We start from the raw sequence: 27,975 nt of genomic DNA, 5'->3' as shown, positions 1-27,975 counted from the left end.
AGTTTCTGAAACTATGCTTGCTAAGTGTTTTTTACTGACCTGGTGGATGTTGACAAGTGCAGGAAAACAGGAAGCAACTAAAGCTTTCAAGCAAGTACAATGAATGAAGTGCAGAATTTCCATCCAAAACACTGCTATATATTAGTAAAGTACATGAGTAAATGTACAATATTGCATTTGACCAACCTATTCATGCTGTGCTATGTCCATTTTTGATATACAGTATGTTGTCAGGCAGTGTAAAAGTGTTCAAAAGATTTCCTGGATTCTGGGAGATTACACACAAGCACTATAATTTACATATTTGTGATGGTACATTACGCAGCCATTTACATACATGCATACATGAAGGAATAAAAGAGTAGAGCGCAATGGTTATCCATCTCAGTGACACACATCTAAATGTATATGTGTTACAAAGTTTATTGCATAGTCTGTGAAACTAAAGACTCATCAAGAAGATCCAGATACATTCAGTGAGAAATACTGTTGACTCTTTTAGGGAAGAATGAGTGTGGTCCCAACAAAGTCACTGCAACTGAATTATATAAGAATGCAAGTCAACAGAAGCACTTTCTAGACAGGATATATTTATAAAAATGTCCTACAAGAGTGCTGAAATGAAACTCCTTGTTAGTCTGAAGTCACAGAAAGTTCTGCAGGTTTGTATAAGAAGGGAGACATTTGATAAGGGAGAAAACAAAGGAAAATTATATCTCTAGAGCTGTGGATTGAGCAGGCAGTGTTCTGTAAAAAAGAGTTTCTTGGCTTCTGAGACCAACACACCTGCATAAGCATGAAGTTAAATGTTGTGAACGAATGGAATTCATTCAAAGGAAATATGACAACCAGTCTTCATACAAGCGTGCATGGAGCCAGCTGAATGTAGCGCACATGCACACGCGCATACAGATGCCCTGTTACTCAGAACCAGCTGTTCCAGTGTGTTTAAATTATCACCTGTCAGCACAAATTTACCCTGATTCTGAAGGAGCTGGAATTCAAAATTTGCCATACTGTTGAAATCACCCACCACCCTCCTTCTGCTGTTATCAATCATAAAGTGCAGGCAGTGAAGGGCTAGCCATTAATTTCCCTCGTTTCCTTTTAAGATCACAGGAATTTAGCTCAGTCTTTCTCTGGCAGCTCTGCATAGCGACCAAACAGAGAGTAGGGAAATGTAAAGACTTTTAGAGACTAAAATGTGCTGTAAGGCAGCCAAATTATTAGAAACATGGAAAATCAATAAAGGCATGCTTTTATCTTCTAGAAAAATAATACATTTATCATAAGACATTTTCGCCTTCATATTTGACTCTTTTGTAGGCCTTCTTCAGCTCACAAAAAAGCACTAACATTTGTCAGCTGTAGCTTCTTCCAATGAACATATGCAAACTGTGTAGATAAAAAAAGAAGAAAATAGAAAGAGTGTTCTTTCTACTCATGTACAGTTTTTTGGGGGGGGGGAATAAAAAAGAATAAAATTCACTTCCCTAAAGTGAGTTCTCCATTCAGATACGTACAGACTTCCAGCTTTTAGCCTCGCTGCTAGGTAGTTTACCCTGGACAGTCTCACCATACACCATACACTCACAGCTCAAGCAGATAGCATCATAACAATCTATGTTAAGATCTGGGATATCTTAGACAGCATATAAACTCTTGGTGCTTTTAGTCATTGTGTTGGAGCTGAATAACATTGACAGTGGCCAATGCAATGCACTGGAATAAGTCCAGGGTGAGACCAGCTTGCAGCTTACATGAACTTACAAAGAGCTGTTGCTGGAGTAGTGCTTACTTGTGCAGAGTTTGCATATCAGTTTGAATGGCAGTTCTGAATAAATAAAAGAAAATTACTATATAATACTTTGTTGGTTAAAATGGTTCCATGTAAGTACGGATCCTGTATCACAAGACTCTGGCGCTTGACAGAGTAGACGTTCTTGTGTCACGCCAAGGGTCAGCAGACAATTAGTTTATTTGGGTCACCAGTGTCCACCAGCTTTGTTACTTTTATACACTATATTACCAAAAGTATTCACTCACCCATTCAAATCATTGAGTTCAGGCGTTCCAATCAGTGCGATGCTGTTAAACCAGCAGTGGAAACCATGCCACTGTTGGTCAAAGACAAAGGAGAAGAAAGGGAAGGCATGTTAGAAGGCAGTGAGACAGAAGGAAAGGCAATGTGGAGGTGAGAGCAGTGTCAGGTTTCAGTTAACGGACTCAGGCGCAGACCGGGACTCCTTACAGGATTTACAGATTTTATTTACACAACGACACCAGGTGATGCTATTTACAAAGTGCTGGAGGGAGGGGAGGGGGGTCCAGGGTTCCGGGGTATGTGAGGGAAAAGACGGGAATCTGACGTACTCCAAAGGCTCTCTCTCTTCACTCCCCACACTGGGGAAACACCATCCACTCACTCGTCCACGGGATGACAGGCAGGCAGGGAAAGGTCCGGGATAGATGCTGATAACTCAACGATCCAGCGACGAGTGACACAGTGCTGCTGTCTTAAATCGGCCTTGTGATTATCCCGATTGGCAGCAGGTGCGTGGGCCAGGGGCGGGAGCCCATAATGAGCATCGCCCCGGCAGAGGAGGGAGGGAGGGAGGGAGAGAGAGAGAGAGAGAGAGAGAGAGAGAGAGAGAGAAAACATGTTGCCTAATACAGAATCAGCTGGTGAGGCACAGGGACCATGACAGTACCCCCCCCCCCCCCCTCAACGGGAGCCCCCCGGCGACCCACCAGGCTTATCCGGATGCAGACGATGGAACGCCCGCAGCAGGCGCCGGTCCAGGATGGCCGCCCGAGGGACCCAGGACCGCTCCTCCAAGCCATAGCCCTCCCAATCCACCAGGTACTGGAAGCCACGCCCCCGCCGCCGAGAATCCATGATACGGGTGATCGAGTAAGCCGGCAGACCGTCCACGAGCCGGGGAGGAGGAGGGGGCCGGGAAGGCGGGCACAGAGGACTGGACCGGAGAGGTTTAACCTGAGACACATGGAAGACATCGTGTATCTTCATGTTGCGAGGCAGCTTGAGCTTAACAGACACAGGGTTAACCAAAGCCGAGATCTCGAACGGGCCGATATAGGCAGGAGAGAGCTTCCTGGATTCCGCCCGGATGGGAACGAAGCGTGTGGAAAGCCATACCTTCTGCCCAACAGTATAGGCGGGAGCGGAGGACCGGCGGCGGTCAGCGAAGCGTTTGTTGCGGTCCTTGGTGCGTAACAACGCAGCCCGGGTGGCCTTCCACACCCGACGACACCTACGCAGATGCGCCCGGACGGATGGCACATAGTGTTCGCCTTCGATGGAGGGAAAAAGAGGTGGCTGGAACCCCAGAGAAGCTTCGAAAGGGGACCGGCCCGTGGCGGAGGAGGTCATGCTGTTGTGGGCGTACTCGATCCAGGGCAGTTCCTCGCTCCAGACGGCCTGGTTGGAAGAGACGACGCAGCGCAGGGCCGCCTCCAACTCCTGGTTCGCCCGTTCGGACTGGCCATTGCTCTGCGGATGATAACCAGAGGAGAGACTGACCTTAGATCCCAATGAGGTGCAGAACTCCCTCCACACACGGGACGTGAATTGAGGACCCCGGTCAGACACGATGTCATCTGGAATGCCGTGCAGGTGAAAGACATGGGTGGTGAGCAGGCGAGCAGTCTCCAATGCTGTAGGCAGCTTGGGCAGAGCAACAAAGTGAGCCGCCTTAGAAAAGCGGTCAATGATCGTGAGTATGACCGTATTACCTGCAGATGGCGGGAGGCCGGTCACAAAATCCAGAGAAACATGGGACCATGGTCTGGTAGGCGTGGGTAAGGGATGAAGCGGACCCGAGGGTGGCTGGTTTGGGGTCTTGTTTCGAGCGCAGGTTGTACACGCGGAGACGTATTCTTTGGCGTCCCGGCTCAGGGTGGGCCACCAAAAGTAGCGCTGCAGGAAAGTAATTGTGCGGTGTATTCCTGGGTGACAGGAGAAACGGGCTGTGTGTGCCCATTGTAATACCTGAGACCTGACAGGTTGGGGAACGAACAGGCGCCCCGCAGGGCCGCCTCCTGGATCCGGTTCGGCTCTCTGAGCCTCGCGAATGGCCAACTCGATCTCCCAGGAGACAGCCCCCACCACACAGGTGGCCGGGAGGATGGGAGCAGGGTCCGCCGGGTCTTCGGAGGTGGAGAACTGTCGAGACAGGGCGTCCGGCTTGACGTTGCGGGATCCTGGCCTGTAAGTGATTGAAAAGTGGAACCGTGTAAAAAACAGACCCCACCTTGCTTGTCTGGCGTTAAGCCTCTTTGCGGTTTGCAGATATGCCAGATTCCTATGGTCTGTCCAAACGATGAACGGTTGGGCAGTGCCCTCCAGCCAGTGCCTCCACTCCTCCAAGGCGAGCTTGATGGCAAGAAGTTCCCAATCGCCAATGTCGTAGTTGCGTTCTGCGGGGGTGAGACGACGGGAGAAAAAGGCACACGGGTGGAGCTTACCATCCCTCTGTTGCGAGAGGACCGCTCCTACTCCCGTGTCAGATGCGTCCACCTCCACCACAAACTGCAGGGTTAGGTCGGGCTGGACCAGAATGGGTGCTGAGGCGAATCGCTCTTTCAGCTCCAGGAAGGCTGATTGGGCAGCATCGTTCCACTGAAAAGGAACCTTGGGAGAGGTCAATTGTGTTAAAGGCAGAGCTACCTTGCTATAGTCCCGGATGAACCTCCTATAGAAGTTAGCGAAGCCGAGGAACCGCTGCAGCTGCCGTCGGTTGGGGGGGGTTCAGGCCACTCCACCACGGCTTTCACCTTAGCTGGGTCAGGACGTAGGTCTCCCTGCTCGATGACGTAGCCTAAGAAGGCAACTGTGGACACGTGGAAGACACATTTCTCACCTTTTACGAACAACCGATTTTCCAGCAGGCGTTGCAGGACCTGTCTGACGTGGGTCTCATGCTCTGACAGTGATTTGGAGAAGATCAGGATGTCGTCGAGGTAGACGAAGATGAACCTGTTGATGAAATCCCTCAAAACATCATTAACGAGTGCTTGAAAAACTGCAGGAGCATTAGAGAGGCCGAACGGCATAACCAAGTATTCAAAGTGTCCAAGGTGAGTATTGAAGGCGGTCTTCCACTCGTCGCCCTCTCGGATCCGAACTAAGTGATATGCGCTCCTCAAGTCCAATTTGCTGAAAACTGTCGCCCCCTGGAGCAGCTCAAAAGCAGAGGTCAGAAGTGGGAGTGGATATTTGTTTTTGATGGTTATGTTATTTAATCCACGGTAGTCGATGCACGGGCGGAGAGACTTGTCTTTTTTCTCGACGAAGAAAAACCCTGCTGCTACGGGCGATGAGGATGCGCGGATCAAGCCGGCGGCGAGGGACTCTGAGATGTATGACTCCATAGCCTCTCGCTCCGGTAGAGAGATGCTGTAGAGACGACTAGTAGGCAATGGCGCGCCAGGGAGTAAGTCGATAGCGCAATCGTACGGTCGGTGAGGAGGCAACGACTGGGCCCGGTCCTTGCGAAACACTTCGGCGAGATCATGATAAACAGGGGGCACTCCGGACAAATCGGAGGGCGCGGTCGACTTGGCGAGGGAGGCTGGTGTGTGAGGCGGTGAGGCGGATTTAAGGCAGGTCATATGGCATTCCTCTCCCCACCCCGTAATGCGTCCCGTAAGCCAATTAATGCACGGGTTGTGTTGACGAAGCCAGGGGTGCCCGAGAACAAGCGGCGTCCGAGTGGCCTTAAACACAAAAAAACATATTTCCTCAGTATGGTTGCCAGACAGAGTAAGAATAACGGGCTCAGTGACGTGAGTAATGTCAGGTAGGCGCTGGCCGGACAAAGCAGTGACATGCAAAGTGTGGGGAAGAGGTTCCTGCCCTAGCTGAAGGCGGTCTGCTAACTCAGAGTCAATAAAATTCTGTTCTGCCCCTGAATCTATCAAAACGGAGAGAGCATGACCTTTGGTGTTGACCGTGAGCTGGGCAGACAGCATTAACCGTGGAGGAGATTTGTCTTGGCTGAGACCGCCCACCAGCACTCCTACCGTCACTGGTGGGCGCGACCTTTTGCTCGAGATGGGCAAGAGGCGACCACATGTCCCTTGTGGCCGCAATAGAGGCACTCACCGGCAGAGATACGGCGCTGGCGTTCCGCGGCGGAGAGATGCGAGCCTCCAATCTGCATGGGTTGCTCTCCTCCGTCTGCGCTCTCTGCCTGCCGGGAAGAGCTGGGCTCCGAGGTGGAGCCAGCCCTCCACTGCCCCGTGGCCTCCTGGGAATTGTAGTGCCGCGGCAGACGACGAGCTCGCAGCCGGTCATCCACCTTAATACATAAAGCCATTAACTCGGTGAGAGAGTGGGGGAGATCTCGCATAATGAGTTCATCTTTCACCTCTTCACGAACATTATTGAGCAGTGCACTCCGTAAGGCCTCCGGGCCCCAGCCTGTCTCTTCAGCCAAAATCCAAAAATCAATAGAATAGTCAGACATGCTCCGCTTCCCTTGTTTGTAGTTCAGCAGACGAAGCGCGGCGACTTCAGCGCCTGAGCCTTTATTGAACACGGTCTGGAATTTAGACAGGAAATCAGCATAGGCAATCCCGGGATCCGAGCTAAGCACGACCTGAGCCCACTTTAAAGCCCGGTCCCGCAGCAACTGGACAAAAAAGGTTATTTTGGCACCGTCGTTGTTATGGAAGCGCCGCTGCTCACGGAACACAAGAGTACATTGAGCCAGAAAACCAGCACACTTGTCCGACTCACCCGTAAAAGGTTCCGGCGTGGGCAGGGGTCCGTCCGAGGGTGGCAGAGGTGCCGGAGGTGCGCTCGCAGCGGCAGGCGCAGGCTCCTGGGGGGCGGGAGCCGCCGGCCGGGGATCACTCTCCAGAGGTGTTAAGCGAGCGACCGCCTGCGTAAGCGCCGCCATTTCGTGGTGGAGCCGCTCGAGCATTTGCTCATGTCGAGCCAGAGCAGCTCCCTGAGCGATGAGTGCCTGAGCAACAGGGTCCTGAGCGGCTGGGTCCCGACCTGCTGAGTCCATGATGGCTGGATCGTTCTGTCAGGTTTCAGTTAACGGACTCAGGCGCAGACCGGGACTCCTTACAGGATTTACAGATTTTATTTACACAACGACACCAGGTGATGCTATTTACAAAGTGCTGGAGGGAGGGGAGGGGGGTCCAGGGTTCCGGGGTATGTGAGGGAAAAGACGGGAATCTGACGTCCTCCAAAGGCTCTCTCTCTTCACTCCCCACACTGGGGAAACACCATCCACCCACTCGTCCACGGGATGACAGGCAGGCAGGGAAAGGTCCGGGATAGATGCTGATAACTCAACGATCCAGCGACGAGTGACACAGTGCTGCTGTCTTAAATCGGCCTTGTGATTATCCCGATCGGCAGCAGGTGCGTGGGCCAGGGGCGGGAGCCCATAATGAGCATCGCCCCGGCAGAGGAGGGAGGGAGAGAGAGAGAGAGAGAGAGAGAGAGAGAGAGAGAGAGAGAGAGACAGAAAACATGTTGCCTAATACAGAATCAGCTGGTGAGGCACAGGGACCATGACAAGCAGGGTCTTTAAATTTGGAACTATGACTGGTAAAGAGAGAGAGCTGGTTGAGATTATGGAGAGAAGGAAGTTACATATATCAAATGAAAGAAATGACATTGGATGTCAGTTGGAAGAGAAATAAGATTTCTGGAGGAAGTTGGAGGAAGTTGTAGATAGTTTCTCCAATAGACAGAGGGTGATGATTGGAGCTTTAATGGACATGTAGGTGAAGGGACCAGAAATGATGAGGTGTTGGGTGGGTATGGCGTTAGGGAGAGAAAGGAATAAATGGTGGAAGTTGAGGAAGGAAGAATGTGTTGAGTTGAGGAAAGAGTTGACATAGGCTCTCGGTGGTAGGGGAGAGTTACCTGGTGACTGGGAAAGTACAGCTGAAGTGAAACTGTCAAGGTGTTTGCAGTATCATCTCAACAGAGGAATGAAGACAACGCAAAGTGCAGGAGACTATTCAAAGGAAGGAGTAGGAAATGAAAAAGTAAAGAAAGTGAAGAAGAAATTAAATACTGAGTACTGCAAGGCTAGGTGTATGGCAAAGGCAAAAGAAAAGGTTTATAGCGAGGCTGGACACTGAAGAAGAAGTTCAGGACTTGTCTTGGATAGATGGAGAGATCAAGTTGGAAAGGATGTGCAGCTATAGTGATGAAAGAGAGATAAAGTTGATGGGCTATACCACGTAGATATTGGAAAGAGTTGTAGAAATTAGCTTAGTGACTTTATTGCTGTAATAACAGAACAATTGTGACAATTATTCCAACAATAACCAAAAAACAATAACCAAAAAAAGAAAAACCCTCAAATGAAGATAGGAGATGGGACAGGACTGATAGATTATACCTGCCAATCAACCTTGCCAAGAGAAGTGAAACCTGTTAGAAGGGTTTGTTTGTCTGCTCCTCTGATCATTCAAAGAGTTTCCCATGAAATAGACATCATTTATTCTTTTACATTTCCTGCAGCTGTACTAGTGTTTTAATTAACTGATCAAACACTCAGGAGCAGCCAGGGCCACTGGTCTTTGGCTGTGTGGTGAGCAAGGTTTGCATCTTTTTCCCAGCATTTCTGGAGTTGAAAGCAGATCAATTGCAACACACCCTCAGAGGGATCATTTTGATCTTGTTTGTGGCTTTGACTCTGGTTTCTCCTTTCCCAAGCCTCTGCCTCATACATAGGCTACCGGCATAATGAAATGGTAATAGGTATAATGACTCAGTTAGGACTAATTCAGTGCAACTTGGAACCCTGACAAACCTCAAACCTTTGGTGCTTCATTCATTCTCAGGCCATCAAATGTACCTGTCCTTTTTTGGCTTTATTGTTTCACAGTAACCATAAAAGCTTAACAATTTTACAAAAGATCTTGTGTAGTCAGCTTATTTATGGACCTTCTTTTAGCTTGCAGGGCAGTGCTCTGCCATGGTCTAATGAGGCAGAAGACAACCTGAAATCAATAGCTGCTCACAGCATAATCGAGAGAACAGCCCCAAAAGAGGACTCCAGTCATTAAATGTATTTTACTATGTATAACACACGACTGTTTAAAGGTTGGAGGGGAGTTGTTTATTAGAGTTTGTCTGAATGTAGGTTAAATGTATTTCTTTTTCTTGGCCTTATCTCCTACTCGAGCCAGTAGTGAGATACTTTTAGTCCACAGGGTAATGTGTCTGTTCTGGCCTTGTTAGTGTTAATGCACAGAGATTTAATGTCTTCTCTGCAGCTGACTGCCTTGGCCTCAGTGTAGTACTTGATGAGGTAAAAATGAGTGTGTCAGAGTATTTGCCTTGACAAATCCACAGTGAGGTTGAACTGGCCTTACCACACACCAATCTGTTTATTATGGTATTGCAAGATGGAAGAGTTTAGAAGTATTTTCTACTGTCCAATTATTCTGTTTTAAAGCTAAGCTGGGAGCAGCACAGACTTTTAAAGTAATACTGTAGGTTATTATATCCACTTAGACTGAGAAATCTAATTTTTTCATCAATTTACTTAATAAAACTAAACAGCTCCATATATTGTAATACTCAAGTGCCTCATCATACATTTTTATGGAAATTAGGTGCCTGAGCAAATGTGGAAGTCTTTAATCTGCTGGAGCTCTAGCCTATTTTTGCTAGAGATTCTGTTTCAAGTCATGTCAGAAGAACTTCAACTCTTTGTTTCTTATTCAATGCCCTCACCCCGCTCTGCTCATGTCATGACAGCTGAATTATTCATAGAAAATGAATGCCTTCCTCTGTCAAATAATGCTGACTTCAGTGATTCCAACACAGGCTGTACTTGGGTGGGCTATCAAGAGTACATTAATGTTCACCAAATTATACTGAGCAACAACTGTTAGAATTTGAATTTATCTTTTAATCTGACTGATTGAATGACTACATCAGCAGATGATTTGCTAGATTTGCTAGCTGTTCAGCAGCTTAGTGGCAAAAGAAGTTGTATCTAACGTAAACAGAAGGTCTATTGTTATGCTGGGTAGTTTCATACCTACAGAGCATTATCATTCCCAACGCGTAACATACTGGCGATTTGTCACGGCCCGAGGCATGTCATAGTAACGCGAAAGGTACACCTCCGCGTCCTTATCAAATGCTCTGGATTCTTGATTGAAGTGGAATAGAAAGCTGCCCGCTTCCCTTTTTATTCGCTTCACGGCTTTCTATTGCAGCACTAACCTAACCTTAACCCTAACCTTACATTTATACATTCGCTCCAACCCGCTCTCATGCGTAACATACAGTTGGGTTGGGCGCCCGAAAGCATAACATAGCAACATTTTCTCACATTGCGTTGGTATGTTATGTTTTGGGATTAGAACGTGTTGTATACCTGTTATGTATTTCTTTCTTTTTATATCTTTTACTTTATATGCTTAGGTGTATTTGAAAATATTTGCAATTATATCCAAAGCCTTACAGGGAAAAGAATGATTTACTTTCTGCAAATTTGTGAACTGACTGGCAGAAATGTAGTGATAAAGATGATGAGCAACATTCAGGGCTGTTCAGTGTGCTCAGGCTTTGTGCCTTTTTATCGTTGCATATTGCTGCTGGCGACTCCAACAAGCTGCTGGTGATGAGCTGTAATTGAAGTGGATGTTAAGAGATAGAAGCAATTGCTGAGTCCTGTGAGGAAGGGACCAGGGTCATTGCTGCTCAATGACACGTCGGTGTAACTGCAGTCACCTTTCCAGTATACTTGATAAACTGCTGCCACCGGGCTACACAGGGAGCAAAACAGACACATAAACTACTGCCCTTCACACAAGCCCTTAACTTCATTGCGTTGGCATAGTGGCAGCGTCACCACTTAAGATGTAGTCACAGGATGGTAACATGAAGGAGAGAGTAAAATGCAAAATGACATCAACCTTAGCTCAAGCTGTTTGTATGCTCCATGAAGGGTAACTGCTGCATTACTGAAACACCTGCTGGGCATTATAGCCCACAGCCATCAATTTTCAGCAACATTAATTTTTGGCCATGCTCATTTCAGCCTAGATTGTGCTGACAACATAATTCTGATAGAAGGCAGGAAACCATTTGGTCAAGTAAAGACTAAACAACAGGTGTGCAGCAACAGGAATACTTCAGCATCTCTTTGACTTTATGATGTGTTGTTGCAATTCATAAAACTTTTCAGTGCCTGAAAATGTGCATAGAGATCCCCAAAAGTGGTTTTTAGCCCTTATCAAAGCTTAATCCTGAGTGTCAAAATAAAAACATTAGAGAATATAAACGAAGTATTCTGAAATTGCAGTATGGAGCTCTGATCTCATACGCAGCAGCTGTATTTTCACAGGTGCTGGATCAGCCAGCTAAGCTGCAGCATTCTGGTTTTGACAGGATACAACTTTTATGCTGTCTGAACACTGTGTAGGAAATGCTCTCGGTTACAGCCCAGACTCACCTGGTAGTTTTATCAGTAGTATGTTAAAGGATTTGCCACACTCTCCCCTGTGTCACAGATGCCCATGTGTCATGGTTCAGCAGCATTGCAGGTCAATATCACATACTCCTGGTATCAGAGAAACTGAGGACCTATTGGATTTACTTAACTTTCCACAACTACACAGAAACCAGCATGTGTTTACTGTAACAGTTATCCACAGCTGATATTACATCTTATTGCTTATTGCTGTTTTACTTTTTGTACTCACGTTTCTGTACTTTCTTTTTCATGTCAGACGACTGTACGGGCATGAAATGCAACAAATTCTGACCAATTAAAACTAATGTGACCAGCCTTCCAGCGTACTTCTCTTCACTGCTGAAGCCCTTTCATCAGACGAAAGCTCTTTTCACAAATGTTAAAGACTTGAATGTTCCAGTGTTTCATCCATATTCATGTGTAAAATGGCCTTTCAGAAAGAAATTTGAAGTCATATGTGGCTAAAGCTTCGTGTTAGCAGATTTACTGATGCTTGTTCTTAGTTGTTCTTTAGAACAGTACGCAGGTTACGCACCTAATTAAAGCTACCTCATTTTCAAGATGACTACTCTCTGGAGAGAGGAAACAGGCATTTTTCACATGGAGTGAAGGCGAATGTTGTAGAAATGTGAGTATGAAAACTAGTATTTTTTTTTACACTAAAGCATGGAACCATACCCCCATCCACCATGATAAAACTCTAAGCCTATAAAAAGTCAGTTCATCAAACAGCAGATATTAAAAGCCCTCCTTGGTAACAAATTGGGAAGTGGGTGCTTGGTTTCTCTTTTCCTTTAAAACTCTTATTTTTTACTTGTTCTATTTTATCTACATTGTAAGTGTAATTAGGTACCTGTGGATATTTTTAGGTACTGGAATTTGTACCCTTAATTGCATTGTATAATTAAAGGTTGGGAAATTGTACCAAAAGTTGCAGACTGTGAAGTAAAGTTATGAAGTGCTACCTAATGTATTTTTGTAGGTGCTACAGAAGTCCTCTGAGTCTATTTATAGGATCATAGGTGCAGCAAGGTCTTTGTAATCTGTCATACTGAGCTACTAATGTCACTGAGATCCCAAACTCCCAAAGCATGAGTGCTTGATTTAAAATATGCTCTATACAAATGCTTTCTGTAAATTAAATTATATCATGTAGGAACACTTAATGATTGTTTTTTTCCCTTAAAAATGCAACAGCTTGATTTGCTTAGGAATGCTAAAAGCAGTTTTTGAAAATCTGATTCAGTGCACATTTATTCCGTAGGTGGGTTCAAAATATGATTAAAGTGAAAATTTTGCCAGATTGCCTCAGACTGTCTGCTGTAATCAGATTTCCAGCTGTGCTTTATTCCACTTTGCAGCACTTTAAAGCACACAGTGTAGTCAGCTGGACTTGACATCATCTGCCTCACTGAAGTTGTGGGCACCTATTTGCCTTTCTATTATTCAAATACTTGGTTTTCTTTGTAGTTAAGCAAAGCAGAAAGCAAAGCAGATTTTTGAATCACTGGTGGCGGAAGGTCTCAATCTGTTTTAATAAAGCGTTTACATAATTCAGATGGGTCTTTGTTAAGACTGATTTGAGTGGAACTAAATATATTTAGTTCTACTCAAATCAGCTCAGCTTTTTCATATATGAGCCAAACTGTATCGTCTGAGAAGCTTCACAATATTCCACATGAACAACATGTTTTTCACAAGCAGAAGCCCAGAGCAGCCTCACCTGTACGTCTTTCTTTCATTCTAGAAACAGAACAGAACAAAACAGAAAACAGCCCATTGATTTCCATTTTTGTTTTGCAGTAGTTGGTCCCTCCACCCTAATTTCGGTTAAATTGCACTGTCTGGCTGTAACAAACAGAAATACTGTGAAGCCTGAACTGGTATTGTTTCACACTTGTTGACCAAGAGTTCTTAAAATTAACTAGTACCACTGTTTAGTGTATTACATCATCCACCTCCTTTAGTTTTAGCGTGCTGAGTCTTCATGTGTTCATCAATTTTTTAAAGTAATTGTAGCTTATACTGCTGATGTTTATATGCTCACATATAAACCAATCAGATTGCGTTGCCTGTATGTCACTCAAAGGTCCCTCTTGTGCTATGGTTGTTCTTTGGTTTTCTAGATTGCATCTTTAATGTGCTCTGGAAGTATCCTCAACCCGTCGTGTGCAGAACTTAGAAGAATGTCCAGGTGTCCTTTTTCTGCCAATTTAAAGCTACCTCATTTTCAAGATGACTACTATCTGCCAATTTGAAGAAACACAACAGTCTCTTACCCATGTTTGGTGATCATTGTGTTAATCTAAAATCAAATCTATTATTCATGATCTGTGCTCTTGGTGCAGTCATTTTTGGCAGTAACAATCTCTTTGGTTTGGTCTGCCCCTGGTGGTACCCCTGCGCATACTTACCACAGACTCTCTATTCCAGCTATGTAAGATGTAGAGTTTTGCCTAGTTAATGCCGTCAAATGAATTATTAATTGTAATAAATGGAGTTTCCAGGCTCTGAGTTTTATTGCGTCCTTATTCGCCACTCTGTGACATTACAGAAATGGCAAATGTGTCCAAGACAGACGGAGCCCATTAATAACAGAGCTTTGTTTCCTTTGTGACTCCAGGCCTCTCTTGAATTGAATGTGTCTGGCTGTGGGGGATCAAGAGACTTTTAATGGATTCTCCTCCAGCCCTTGCATTATAATCTTATGGGTTGTTTACTGAAGGACAATGAGGATGCTTTGCAGAGCGCAAAGGTTATTTGGACCAAATAAAGAGACAGTGTATAGAGCTTAACCCAGTGGAAATTTGTCAAGGTCTGTGATACCATGTCACCTCCACCACAGCTTTTTAAATGGGTGCATTATCAGCTGTGGTATCATCCTTTGAAGATAAAAAAAAGGCAGCAGATTTTTAGATAGATTCTTCGCTTTATTGTCATCTTGATTAATCCTTTTTCATAAGGAATCATAATTAAGAGAGGTCCCTATGACTATGTGGGTACCTCGGTGGTCATCGGGGGCTCTCTCCTGTGTTATCTCTTGGCTCCGGGTGGGGCGGGAGTTGCACTAGATATATAGGCTGATGGGACCGGGGTGAGGGGGGAACTGCTGGTTCTTTCTGACTTGGCTCTGTGGCTCCCTTCCCTTCTTTTCCCTTTTCCTTGCTTTGCCTCCCATGCATTGTCCTGGCCCGTGTGATGCATTTTTGGGGTCCTCCTTGCAGGTCCGCTGCTCTGTCCCTTCGCGCAGCTCTTTGGGTTGGGGTGGGTGTGTACAACCAGGCTATGAATAAGTAGATACAGCTGGTGATAAGCAACCCACATGTAAACAAATGACTTCACTGAGCATCGTTGGACCACTCACAAGCTGTACTTGCTACCTACACTCCAGACAGAGCAAATGGTGGATAAAAATGACTGATGCTGTTGCAATGTTGGAAGCAAGGGCTTTAACCAGATACAAGATCCCAGCTAGAAAATATTTTACAGTTTCAAATCAAATCAAATCAAATCAAATCAAATCACTTTTATTGTCACATCACATGTGCAGGTACATTGGTACAGTACATGTGAGTGAAATTCTTGTGTGCGAGCTTCACAAGCAACAGAGTTGTGCAAAAATACAATAACGTAAACAAGCAAAATACAAGAATGGCTACATCTGAAACTAATAAATATATGTACAATATATAATAGTATATGCATTTCTGGATGTGTATACTAAATATTTTTCTACGTGTGTGTGTGTGTACACATATTTTACAAATTAAATAGAGTAAACAATAAATAAAATATATAAAAATATACCGAGTTGAGACATGTGCAAAACAGTGGCATTACTGTACAGTATGGAGTGCATAATGTTGAAGTTCCAGTAGTGAAGCTGAGGTGTCTATGACGTGTTCAGCAGTCTGATGGCCTGATGGAAAAAGCTGTCTCTCAGTCTGCTGGTACGGGACCGGATGCTGCAGAACCTCCTTCCTGAGGGAAGTAGTCTGAACAGTTTATGGCTGGGGTGACTGGAGTCCTTGATGATCCTCCCCGCTTTCCTCAGGCAGCGCTTCCTGTAGATGTCCTGGAGGGAGGGAAGCTCACCTCCAATTATCCGTTCAGAACACCGCACTACTCTCTGGAGAGCTTTGCAGTTGTAGGCGGTGCTGTTGCCATACCAGGTGGTGATGCATCCAGTGAGGATGCTCTCAATGGCACAGTGATAGAAGGTCCTGAGGATGCGGGGGCTCATGCCGAATCTTTTCAGTCTCCTGAGAAAGAAGAGGCGCTGCTGCGCCTTCTTCACTGTTTTGTTTGTGTGTACTGACCACGTAAGATCCTCAGCCAGATGTACACCAAGGAACCGGAAGCTGCTCACTCTCTCCACAGCAGCGCCGTTGATGGTGATGGGGGTGTGTACTTCTCTGCACCTCCGGAAGTCCACTATCAACTCCTTTGTCTTTGCGACGTTGAGGGTGAGATGGTTGTCTTGACACCAGTGGGTCAGGGCGCTGACCTCCTCCTTGTAGGCCGTCTCATCACCATTGGTGATAAGACCCACCACTGTAGTGTCGTCCGCAAACTTCACAATGATGTTGGAGTTGTTAGTGGCCGTGCAGTCGTAGGTGTAGAGTGAGTATAGGAGAGGGCTCAGTACACACCCCTGTGGAGCACCAGTGTTCAGTGTGATGGGGGATGAGGTGATGCTGCCCAGTCTGACCACTTGGCGTCTGTCAGACAGGAAGCTAAGGATCCAGCTGCAGAGGGAGCTGCTCAGTCCTAGATCCTGCAGTTTCCTGTCCAGCTTCGAGGGAATGATGGTATTGAATGCTGAGCTGTAATCTACCAACAGCATTCTCACATACGTGTCTCTCTTCTCCAGATGTGACAGGGCAGTATGTAGAGTCAGGGCTATGGCATCATCAGTGGACCTGTTGTGGCGGTATGCGAACTGTAGAGGGTCCAGTGAGTCGGGTAGTGCAGACCAGATGAAGTCCCTGACCAGCTTCTCGAAGCATTTGCTTACGATGGGGGTCAGGGCTACAGGTCGCCAGTCGTTCAGTGAGGAGATGGTGGAGGATTTGGGTACAGGGACGACGGTGGCCATTTTGAAGCAGGCTGGGACTACAGACAGAGAGAGGGAAAGGTTGAAGATGTGCGTGAACACTCCAGCCAGCTGAGCCGCGTATGACTTGAGGACGCGGCCGGGAATCCCGTCCGGACCAGTAGCTTTGCGCGCGTTCACCGTCCTGAAGCAGTTCCGCACATCCTCCTCAGACACAGTGTGCGCACTGACGTCAACCGCGGTGCGCACACTGTCCGGTCTCATGGTGTTCGCTGTGTCGAATCTAGCGTAGAATACGTTTAGATCCTCACACAGAGAGGCCGTGGTCTGCGGTGTGTTGGTTTTCCCTCTAAAGTCTGTGATCGTGTTTAGTCCCTGCCACATACTCCGAGGGTTGTCAAACTGTTGCTCCACCCTGTCCCTGTACTCACGTTTGGCTGCTTTGATCGTCTTCCGGAGTTGGTAATGTGCGTGTTTGTAGTCCGATGTGTTCGCGGAGGCAAAGGCAGTGCTCTGTGCCGCCAGTGCCGCGCGAACATCTCCGTTAATCCAGGGTTTTTGATTTGGGAAGGATTTAACTGTTCTGGATGGGACGACATCTTCCATGCATTTCCTGATAAATCCGCAGACTGAGTCTGTGTACTCATCAATGTCCCTAGCAGCCACGTGAAACATTTCTGTCACGGTTCGGGGCAGCGGCCGTGTGAAGAGTGGAAGGAGGACTCAAATGCAGCACTTATTCAGATGTGAAGGGTGATTTCTTAACAATACCAGACATAAAGTGGAGATGGCAAACAGAACTAAGGACGAACTAAACTGGGATAAACTACACAGAGGAGTGGCAAACCTGAACATGAAGGGAGAGCAGCAGGGAGAGCACGCAGGGGATTTCACAAGGTATGAATACAGACGACGCGACGAGGAGCAGAGGAAAACACACACTATAAGTACACAAAGAGACACTGGGAAATCACACACAGGTGGGGGAAACAGCTGGACCTGATTAACCTGACGAGACAGGGGAACACTAACACCAGGGACCAATAGAGGGAGCACAAACCCAGAACCCAGTGTCTAAAATCCCAAACACAAACCATCCCAAAACAGCCCAAGAATAATAATGAAAGTAATAACAATAAAGAACATAAACACAAAGTCACTAAGTCATGGCCGCAGGACCATGACAGTACCCCCCCCCTCAAGGGCTGGCCCCTGACAGCCACAGAAACACACCACCAGACCCGGGCGGGTGGCAGGGGGCCCAGGACGGAGGGACCGGGCCATGACCAAAACGAAGGCCCCAGAGTCCCAAACAAACGTTCACAAAACTCACAGGGGAGCAGAGTCCGAAGCACAGTTCAGGCGGCCGGCCACGAAGAAGGCCGTAGAGGCGCACAAAAGGTTCAGGAGGCCGGCCGTGCGGAAGGCAACGGCGGCCACTCAGGCGAAGAGGGTCCGGGGGCCGGCTGTGCGGAAGGCAACGGCGGCCACTCAGGCGAAGAGGGTCCGGGGGCCGGCCGTGCGGAAGGCAACGGCGGCCACTCAGGCGAAGAGGGTCCGGGGGCCGGCTGTGCGGAAGGCAACGGCGGCCAGTCAGGCGACGGCGCCCGGCCAGTAGCCTAGCCAGCGGTCTAGAAAACGGCCGTTTAGCTCCAGACCCAAACGAGGCTGGGCCAGGCGAGGCTGAAGGCACGGAAGCCGGGGCCGCAGCAGGCGAAGATGCTGAAGACGCTGCTGCAGGCGACGATGCGGACACGAAGGCTGTACCAGACGACGATGCGGACACGAAGGCTGGACCAGACGAAGATGCAGACACGAAGGCTGGACCAGACGAGGATGCAGACACGAAGGCTGGACCAGACGAAGATGCAGACACGAAGGCTGGACCAGACGAAGATGCAGACACGAAGGCTGGACCAGACGAGGATGAAGCTGGACCAGGTGAGGATGAAGCTGGACCAGGCGAGGATGAAGCTGAAGCTGGGCCAGGCGAGGCTGAAGCTGGGCCAGGCGAGGCTGAAGCCGGGCCAGGCGAGGATGAAACCGGGCCAGGCGAGGATGAAGCTGAGGATGAAGCCGGACCAGGCGTGGATGAAACCGGACCAGGCGTGGACGAAACCGGGCCAGGCGTGGACGAAACCGGGCCAGGCGAGGACGAAGCCGGGCCAGGCGAGGACGAAGCGGGCCAGGCGAGGATGAGTCCTCAGGCTGAGGCGTGGTAGTAGCAGGTGGTAGCGCTGCAGGTGGTGGTACTGCAGGAGGCGGCGCTGCAGCCACGGGTGGAGAAGCAGCCACAGGTGGAGAAGCAGCCACAGGTGGAGAAGCAGCCACAGGAGGCCGGACGGGCTCCTCGGGCCCCCCAGCCGACGTGGCAGCCGGTGTGGCATGAGGCCGGACGGGCTCCTCGGGCCCCCCAGCTAGCGAAGCAGGAGGCCGGACGGGCTCCTCGGGCCCCCCAGCAGGCGAAGCAGGAGGCCGGACGGGCTCCTCGGGCCCCCCAGCAGGCGAAGCAGGAGGCTGGACGGGCTCCCCGGGCCCCCCAGCAGGTGAAGCAGGAGGCTGGATGGGCTCCTCGGGCCCCCCAGCGAAAACAGCCGCAGAACCAGCGGGCACCGGGGCCTCCGGCACACATGAAACAAAACCAGTAGGCACGTGGGCCTCTGGCACACATGAAACAAAGCTAGGAGGCACGTGGGCCTCTGGCACACATGAAACAAAACTAGGAGGCACGTGGGCCTCTGGCACACATGAAACAAAACTAGGAGGCACGTGGGCCTCTGGCGCACGTACGGTGGGCTGCAGCTGCGCAGAGCACTGACCCTGCTCAGGCAGTGACAGCCCGGTGCAGTTCACAGCTGGCATCTTGGCCTCCAGGGGTCCAGAGTAAGCTGAGGGCAGTAACCCAGCCTCTGGGGAAGCCCCGGAGTGAGCAACAGTCTGTAATGTTGCCAGCTTTTGAGGAACAGGTCCGTTGTAAACCAGTTCGTCTCCCTGCTTAGAAACAGCGGTGGAAAAACAGTGTGAATATTGTGACTCAGCCATTAACTGAACTATGGGTTGAAGCGATGCTAGCGGTGGTGGTGACTGAGTGGCTAACTGGAGCGGCGGCGGAACAGGTAATTGTGTCCGTAGGGAGGCTAACGGTTGAGCTACAGACCGGGAAGCTTGTGGCTGGACACAGAACTGAGCCGGAGAATGGCGAAAAAGTCCTGGCTCAGAAGGAGCGGCAGAGACACAGTCTGTCAGTTTTCCAGAGGGTTTATACACGCCCACTTGGGAAGGATCCGTTACCACGAAGGTAGGTAAGCGACCCGTACAGTCTCCCATCCCGCTCTGAATAGCCCCAGAAAACAAAGTCCCGGAATCTGGGGAAGCCCATGCATCCCGCTCACTCACCGCCTCGGGCTGCTCGAAAGGAAATGCAGACGCGGGGTGAAGTCCAAGGTCCAAAAGGAGAAACTCCCGCTCCCACGAACAGAGCGAGTCCAGAAGCCATGGGAGACCGGTCACCAGACGCTGTAGCTGCCTCTCTATAGCGCGCTGGGACGTGCCACCCGGGCTTTCCAGCCACAGGTCGATCAGCTCCTGTGTGGCATCGATGAGCCTCTCCCGTAGCTCCCTGGACGGATTAAGCGCTGCTGGGTCCATCTTGTGGTCGCGTCGTACTGTCACGGTTCGGGGCAGCGGCCGTGTGAAGAGTGGAAGGAGGACTCAAATGCAGCACTTATTCAGATGTGAAGGGTGATTTCTTAACAATACCAGACATAAAGTGGAGATGGCAAACAGAACTAAGGACAAACTAAACTGGGATAAACTACACAGAGGAGTGGCAAACCTGAACATGAAGGGAGAGCAGCAGGGAGAGCACGCAGGGGATTTCACAAGGTATGAATACAGACGACGCGACGAGGAGCAGAGGAAAACACACACTATAAGTACACAAAGAGACACTGGGAAATCACACACAGGTGGGGGAAACAGCTGGACCTGATTAACCTGACGAGACAGGGGAACACTAACACCAGGGACCAATAGAGGGAGCACAAACCCAGAACCCAGTGTCTAAAATCCCAAACACAAACCATCCCAAAACAGCCCAAGAATAATAATGAAAGTAATAACAATAAAGAACATAAACACAAAGTCACTGAGTCATGGCCGCAGGACCATGACAATTTCCCAGTCCGCGTGATCAAAACAGTCCCGCAGCGCAGACTCCGATTGGTCGGTCCAACGGTGCACCGCCCTCTGAGTTTGAGCTTCCTGTTTCAGCTTCTGCCTGTAGGCGGGCAGGATCAGGATGGAGTGGTGATCTGATTGGCCGAATGGGGCGCGGGGGAGGGCTTTGTACGCATCCCGGAAAGAGGTGTAGCAGTGGTCAAGTAGCCGGTCTCCACGAGTGTTGAAATGGATGTGTTGGTGGAGTTTTGGTGAGACTTTCTTCAGTTTTCCCTTATTGAAGTCCCCGGTCGTGATAAACGCTGCCTCTGGGTGTGCGGTTTCCTCACTGCTCATCGCGCTGTACAGTTCCCTGAGTGCTCGGTCAGTGTCGGCTTGTGGGGGAATGTAAACAGCCGTAATAATCACTGCTGTAAATTCCCTCGGTAGCCAGAATGGCCGGCACTTAATCATCAGGTACTCCAGGTCCGGTGAGCAGAAGGATTTGACCGGGTGCACGTTCGCATAATCACACCAGCTGTTGTTGATCATGAAACATACACCACCGCCTCTGCTTTTCCCAGTAAGATCCTGTGACCTGTCCGCGCGGTGCACAGAGAACCCCGGTAGTTGTATTGCGGAGTCCGGTACCTTATCCGATAGCCAGGTTTCTGTGAGGCAGATCACGCAGCAGTCCCGCATCTCTCGCTGGAATGAGATCCATGCCCGAAGCTCGCACAGCTTGTTCTCCAGAGACTGCACATTAGCCAGTAATAAACTGGGTAACGGTGGTCTGTTAGTGCGCCATCTCAGTCGAACCAGAACGCCAGATCTTCTCCCTCTGCGTCGGCGTTTGAGGCCTCCAGGGCCAGAGAATAAAGGCGTCTCAGGTGAGATGAATGGGGGGTCTGCAAACGGAGCGTCCGTGTTGCAAAACTTGAACTCCGGAAAGTTATAAGAAAGACCGTCTTTTATGTCCAGTAAGGTTTGTCGATCGTACACAAAGGGACTTGTGCTACTCGTGAAAAAATGAAGGAAAAGTAAAATTAAACACAGAAAAAAGCTGTTGCTTGGGGGAGCTCGCGACGAGGCTGCCATACTCACCTCACCTCTTGAAGATCATTATGTGACAACATTGTGCAGGCTTCTGAAACGTCCCAAAGTTATGGTATTTTATTTGTGGTTAAGCTAAAATGCTAGGGAGTTGTTTCATACCATTCATCAATCCATCCATTGAGTCATCCAATCATGGGGGCAGCAATCTCAGTAGAGAAGTCCAGAATTCCTTCGCCCTGGCCACATCTTCCAGCTCATCTGGGAGACACTGAAGCATTCTTAAGCCAGCCAAAAGAGATGTAATCTCTCCAGTGAGTCCCAGGTCTGTTCAGGGCCTCCTCCTGGTCTGATATGCCTGGAATACATCACGGAGGAGGCATCCACCAACTTCCCGAACCACGCCAACTAGTGTCTTTCGAGGTGGAGGAGCAGTGGCTCTACTTTAATTTGCTGTCAAATGACCAGGCTTCTCACCATATCTCTAAGGGAGGACCCTTCAAACTTTCTATGAAAACTAATTGCCACACCTTGTATTCATGGCCTTGTTCTTTTGGTCACTACCTAGAGCTCCTGACCATAGGTGAGGGTAGGAAAGTAGATCAACCAGCAAATCAACAGCTTCACTTTAATGCTTAGCTCTCTCCTCACTACAACAGCAGCACACACATCACTGCAGGCGCTATACCAAGCTGTCTGTCAATCTCACACTCCACTGTCCCCTCACTCACTGCAGACACCTTGTTTCAGTAGATTCACACTTCAGATTAGGAAGTGTGTCATCAATGAAAATGGCTCATTGAAAAAGAAGGATGGTAAATGCCCTTCATGTATTTATACTTATAAATCTGCAAGTGGCAAAAGTTAAATCATGATATAATTTTTAGGCCGTATCGCCCACCCAAGAACATTCTTCTAGAATTTGTAGTTCTTTAGCAAGTCTAAGCTGTGCTGCCATGTTTCTTGTAGTCAGAAGAGGGGGTTTTGGCAAATAATCCAAACAAGCCATATTTGTTCAGTCTTTTACTAAATATGCTGTAGCCTGAGATGTAGGTCTTGAGTTTTTTACATGCTCTGAGCATTGAAGTGACTTTGCTGGGAAATCTTCTCCCAGGAAAATTGTGACTTTGCGTTAAAACATAACTAAATACCCAAAACGTATGTTTTTATAGAGGTAAATCAATTAGTCAAGTGTGTTTGATTAGCAGCATCTGGCTGTTATTTATCCTCTTCAATCCTAATGAAGGGTGTACTTAGTTTTCCACAGAACTGCAAAGAGTCCTTTGAAAACTTCCTTTTTTAAGCTACACATTAGTTGTCTGTTGTATCATCACTTGGACTCCTCTCTAACAGTCCAGCTGTGGACATTGTTAAGCTGTAATTCTGATCATGAGTGGTCACTAGAGGCATTCCTACGTATTTTAGTGTAGGCAACACCAAACAAAAAGACCCTGACAGATATTAAGTTACTTTAACTTGTAGTTCCACAATTCCATGAAATCTGGCAAGAAACATCACAAACATGAAATAAGGCAGGGGCAGTGCAAAACAAGTTAAGTGCTCCTTTTCAGCCTTGAAACACTCAAGAGTGCCTCCCTTAAGCCATCTTTGTAATGTGGCTTGCGCTGGAAACTCTGGCATTACTTCCCATCCTCAGTCAGATTTGATTGAAGGACTATGAGACTGGGATGATGGATAGTTAGTTTCAGATTCTGGCAAATATGACTCGTGAAAGTCACACTGTCTCACACTATCTCACCACCTTTTCTTCTGACCTCTTAACATTTAGCAAGCCGTAGGCAGACCACTTAGGGGTAAGGTAGTGTTTTAAGGGTACATTGCATTTCAGCCATATGCTAAGCAATCATAGTTCCAGAAACTAGAGGTTGCTGCCCCTCATATCAACAGTCGAAGATCTATTTTGGCTTTACAGTTCTCCTAAGATTTCTATTTGTGGATAACAATAAATAAATAATAAATGGAAATTCTGCATAAAGGTCTAAACCACTCAGAAGTGGATGTAGCTAATAAGCATAATTTCAAAAATTGGAAGTTTTTACCTTTCAAGTCAAATTTTGCATAAGTCCTTTGGACAATTCTTTTGCTTTACGATTCCATTTGGGTGTCCAGATATGTAAAACTCTCAAGTTACAGATGTCAGTCAGTGGTTGCCAACCACTTGATAGATGTTAAGAGATTAAAGCTTGTCATTTGTTTAAGATTGTTATGAAAGATATTAATTCCCACAATGTTTAGAATGAATAAAGTGATGCCTAGAATGAAGAATATTGTGCTACAGTGGTTGCTCTCCTTCTCAATGCTGTCTGCTGGGCCATGTCAGTTCACAGTTCACTGATGCTAGGATGAAACTTTGCAGGGAGACACAGTTAAATGGACATGTGAAGAGGAATCTGCCTAACCAAGCAGAGCTCCCTCCCCTGCCTGGCAACAGTTGACTGGCTCCCTGAGCAGATGATGGGCAGCTCATTGCTGCTTTCTTTCACAGTGTGAAAACAGAATCCTGCAGTCTTTGAAAAAAAAACCTCTCTTTTTTGTGTACTCTTGCATTTCACCTCCTACTTAAACCATTTTAGACATCAAGTGCACTTCTAGAGTCAGGCAAATTTTCAAGAGCTTTATGGGCAGACGAACTGCCTCTTCTAGCCAACACAAAACTGTTTCTATTCCTTGGCAATTTGGACCTTATTTCCTCACACATTTGTGGTGAATTTATGACTAGTGATCCACTCAAGTACCAATTTTGTACTCACTGATGCAGAGTGCATACTGGCAGAGCAGCCACAAAAAGTACACACCTTGGGTCTTTGCGCAAAGTTTGCCTTTAAACATCTGTATCCAAATGTGCTCCACCCCATATGGGAATTTAAGAGCCAGTTTGCCAACAGCAAAGAATATAAAGATCTTTCTGTGTGAAATTTAGCAAAGAGGATAGGACGAAATGCAGGAGATAAGCATCAAAGTCCACATAACCCAAAACATTAAAATGTCCTTTTATATAATTTAAAATTCTGTGAGTGAAATTTTACAGCAACTTTTTATTGTGGCTTTTAAATGTAGAGTCCAAAGTGAGCCCAGGATAACCAAGTTCATTTACAATTCCAACCCCCCCCCCCCCCCCCCCCTGTATCATTTCTACTGTTTTTAACTAATGAATTTCATGTATGTAGATGAGAGTAGTAAGATAGTGTACCCTCTCACAGAGAAGAGAGCCACCCTTCCATTATAAGTTACTGCAGTAACAAATAAATGTCTTTTTGTTCACTGTAGTTATCCTGACTGAACTATTGTTCAGCTACGGGGCTTCAAATGTATCCCTCAGATCAAGAAGGGAACAGTAACTGTGGATAATTATGAATTAGTGAAAATACAAAGGTATAGAAATGGTGAAACCGACTCATTATGTGGCAAACCAGTTTACACAGGTGGATTGACCCAGGAAAAATCCCAGCAACCAAACAATGCATGACTAATGTTAGACGATGATGATGCGACTTGGCAGAGTGTGATAGGGACAGAGTCACTTCAACATGGAAACATGTTTATCTAAGTAGTGACATGAACAACAGCGCAAATGTTTCTAAATATGAACATGACAGCTATCTATGAGTTGCACTGACGTAATCAGCATTTTTGTCTCATCTGTGTAAAAACAGGGAAAATCTGACAATCCACTTATAACTATGCATAGTTAGGTTTCCTTTGATTTTAGAGTAACAGACCAGCTCATCTTCACCCAATGTAATTAATTGTCAAAACGGTACTATTAACAAACAACTAACAATATCCTATTTATGCATTTTAATTACTCTATGTTAGCTGAACAAAATTATGCAAAACGTGTTTTTATACATGCGGGCCTTTAAACTGTTATAGGTGTCCTCACTTTGGGAAATTTTCTAACTAATCGTCATTTACTGTTATAGATCAAGGTTTTTCCTGGCCCAGAATGAACTGCATTGGGTTAACTATGTGTGTAAATGGTAAATGGCCTGTATTTATATAGCGCTTTACTAGTCCCTAAGGACCCCAAAGCGCTTTACATATCCAGTCATCCACTCATTCACGCACACATTCACACACTGGTGATGGCAAGCTACATTGTAGCCACAGCCACCCTGGGGCGCACTGACAGAGGCGAAGCTGCCGGACACTGGCGCCACCGGGCCCTCTGACCACCACCAGTAGGCAACGGGTGAAGTGTCTTGCCCAAGGACACAACGACCGAGACTGTCTAAGCCGGGGCTCAAACCGGCAACCTTCCGATTACAAGGTAAGGGCGATGTAAGGCAGTCAATTCTCATTCCTGGGGAAGGAGATACTGCAAAATATATTTCCATCCATCCATCTTCTTCCGCTTTATCCGGGGCCAGGTCGCGGGGGCAGCAGCCTAAGCAGAGAAGCCCAGACTTCCCTCTCCAGCCACCTCTTCTAGCTTATCCGGGGGAACACCGAGGCGTTCCCAGGCCAGCCGAGAGATGTAGGCTGCCGGGGGATTCCCATGAGTCGGAACTTAAAAACACGCCGTACTGTTGGCAATCTCTCCAGCATGTCCTGGGTCTGCGCTGGGACCTCGTCCCGGTGAGGCATGCCCGGAACACCTCACCCAGGGGGCGCCCCGGAGGCATCCTTGTCAGATGCCCAATCTAAGAATATATTTAGAAAAATAAAATAAAAAATGCCAAAAAAATTAATCAATCCATACATACAAACCACAATTTTAACCTACAACAAAACAAGTCGAGTAAAAGCAAAAGAAAAACATTAATGAAACAAGTGGACATAAAGAGGTGGCTGTAGTTCAGAAGGTAGAGCATCATCTACTATTTGGAAGGTTGGTGGTTCGATCCCTGTCTGCATACCAAGATATTAACCCTAAGTTGTTCTGCGATGCATCTGAGTGTGAATGTTAGCTGGTGAGCATGTTGTTGTATAAAGTGCTCTGGGAGAGTAGAAAAGTGCTATATACAATTTACCAAATAAAAGAAAATGTTCAGATTGGATGTAAACCACAGTCTTGTTACCCAGCACTGATTTTGGAACTTTCTCCTGGCAGGTTGTATTGAGGCAGCAGACAACGACAAGAGCCTGAAAGCGGTTTTTGACACAACAAACTGCAGGATGAAGCCCACTGCTTTAAAAGCCTTTAGTCATGACATTGAGTCTTTGCTTGTTATTTCTTATAAACAGTAATATCTGTACATGAGTTCTTTCCTGTTCTGACCTTTCTTTAGCAGTGTTGCTAAATTAATAACAATTAACTTAAGTATCAGAATCAGAATACTTTATTGATCCCTGGGGGAAATTATTTTTTGTTACAGTGCTCCATTTTAAACCAACATTAAGACAAGACAGACAATACGCTAACTAAGAATAGTACAAAAGTATGGTGCTGTTAGTGATGAGATCTCTATAAAAGACCACCCGAAACTGAAGGATATTCTGTATTGGAGACATCCTGGCTTTAAGAGCCTGATATATATTATATCTCAAGTTCTCCTTTGTCAGATAATTTATTGATGCCCTGTGAACGGAGCACTGTGCCAAGCAATCAACTGGGGAGACAGGTGGGTGATGATGAGTTCACTGGGGACCAATATACTCCTTCTGATCAGCATATTTAGATTGTGCCAATGTTAAGATGATTCATAACAGCTGCAAAATTTTTTGATTATGTTCTTGTGTAAAACAAAGAAATGTGATGGATGAACTGAGTGGATGAGCTGAAAGGGTTAATGTCCTGCTGAGCTGTGCTTCTTGCTGACAGCCTGATGGAGAAATAATCCTGGACAGTGATGATAGGCCTCTGCTGAGAGAGACAGATGAAATTTTAAACACCTACGCGTCTTTATGCAAAGTGGAGCAGAGGGTCTGTCAGAGTAAATCAGAGGGTGCTTGATGGCTGGAAACAGTTAAAAGGCTTTTGCATAAGTGCTGCATGGCCAATTAGCTCTTTGCACATGTCAGCTTCACTGCAGGGCTGCCCCTACACCTACAGCTACCTCTGCTTCCCCCACCTTCCCTCCCTCACCTCATCTTCAACAATCCCCAGGATGTTCACGCAGGCTGTCAGACCCGGTTTGTCGAAGGGCATACACATAAAGCATTCACTGCTGATGCCTGACTGAAACTGCACGGTTAGGATGCCCCCAAGGTTGCTGCATTTCAACTCAAGATAAACCAATCAGAGACTGA

The 27,975-nt window shown here is 47.2% G+C and overlaps 1 protein-coding gene across 7 annotated transcripts in view; it reads left to right on the top strand.

Annotated features, from left to right (window-relative positions):
* Positions 1-27,975, top strand: part of LOC309689151 (heparan sulfate glucosamine 3-O-sulfotransferase 5) — a 133,469-nt gene that overhangs the window by 58,371 nt on the left and 47,123 nt on the right. The gene's annotated exons all lie outside the window — the stretch shown is intronic.

This window comes from Aulonocara stuartgranti (assembly GCF_965226115.1).
Source record: "Aulonocara stuartgranti genome assembly, chromosome: 15".
NCBI classification, from domain to species: Eukaryota; Metazoa; Chordata; class Actinopteri; order Cichliformes; family Cichlidae; genus Aulonocara; species Aulonocara stuartgranti.
Note: the sequence above shows the minus strand (reverse complement) of the source record. Positions and strands in the feature narration are given on the sequence as shown.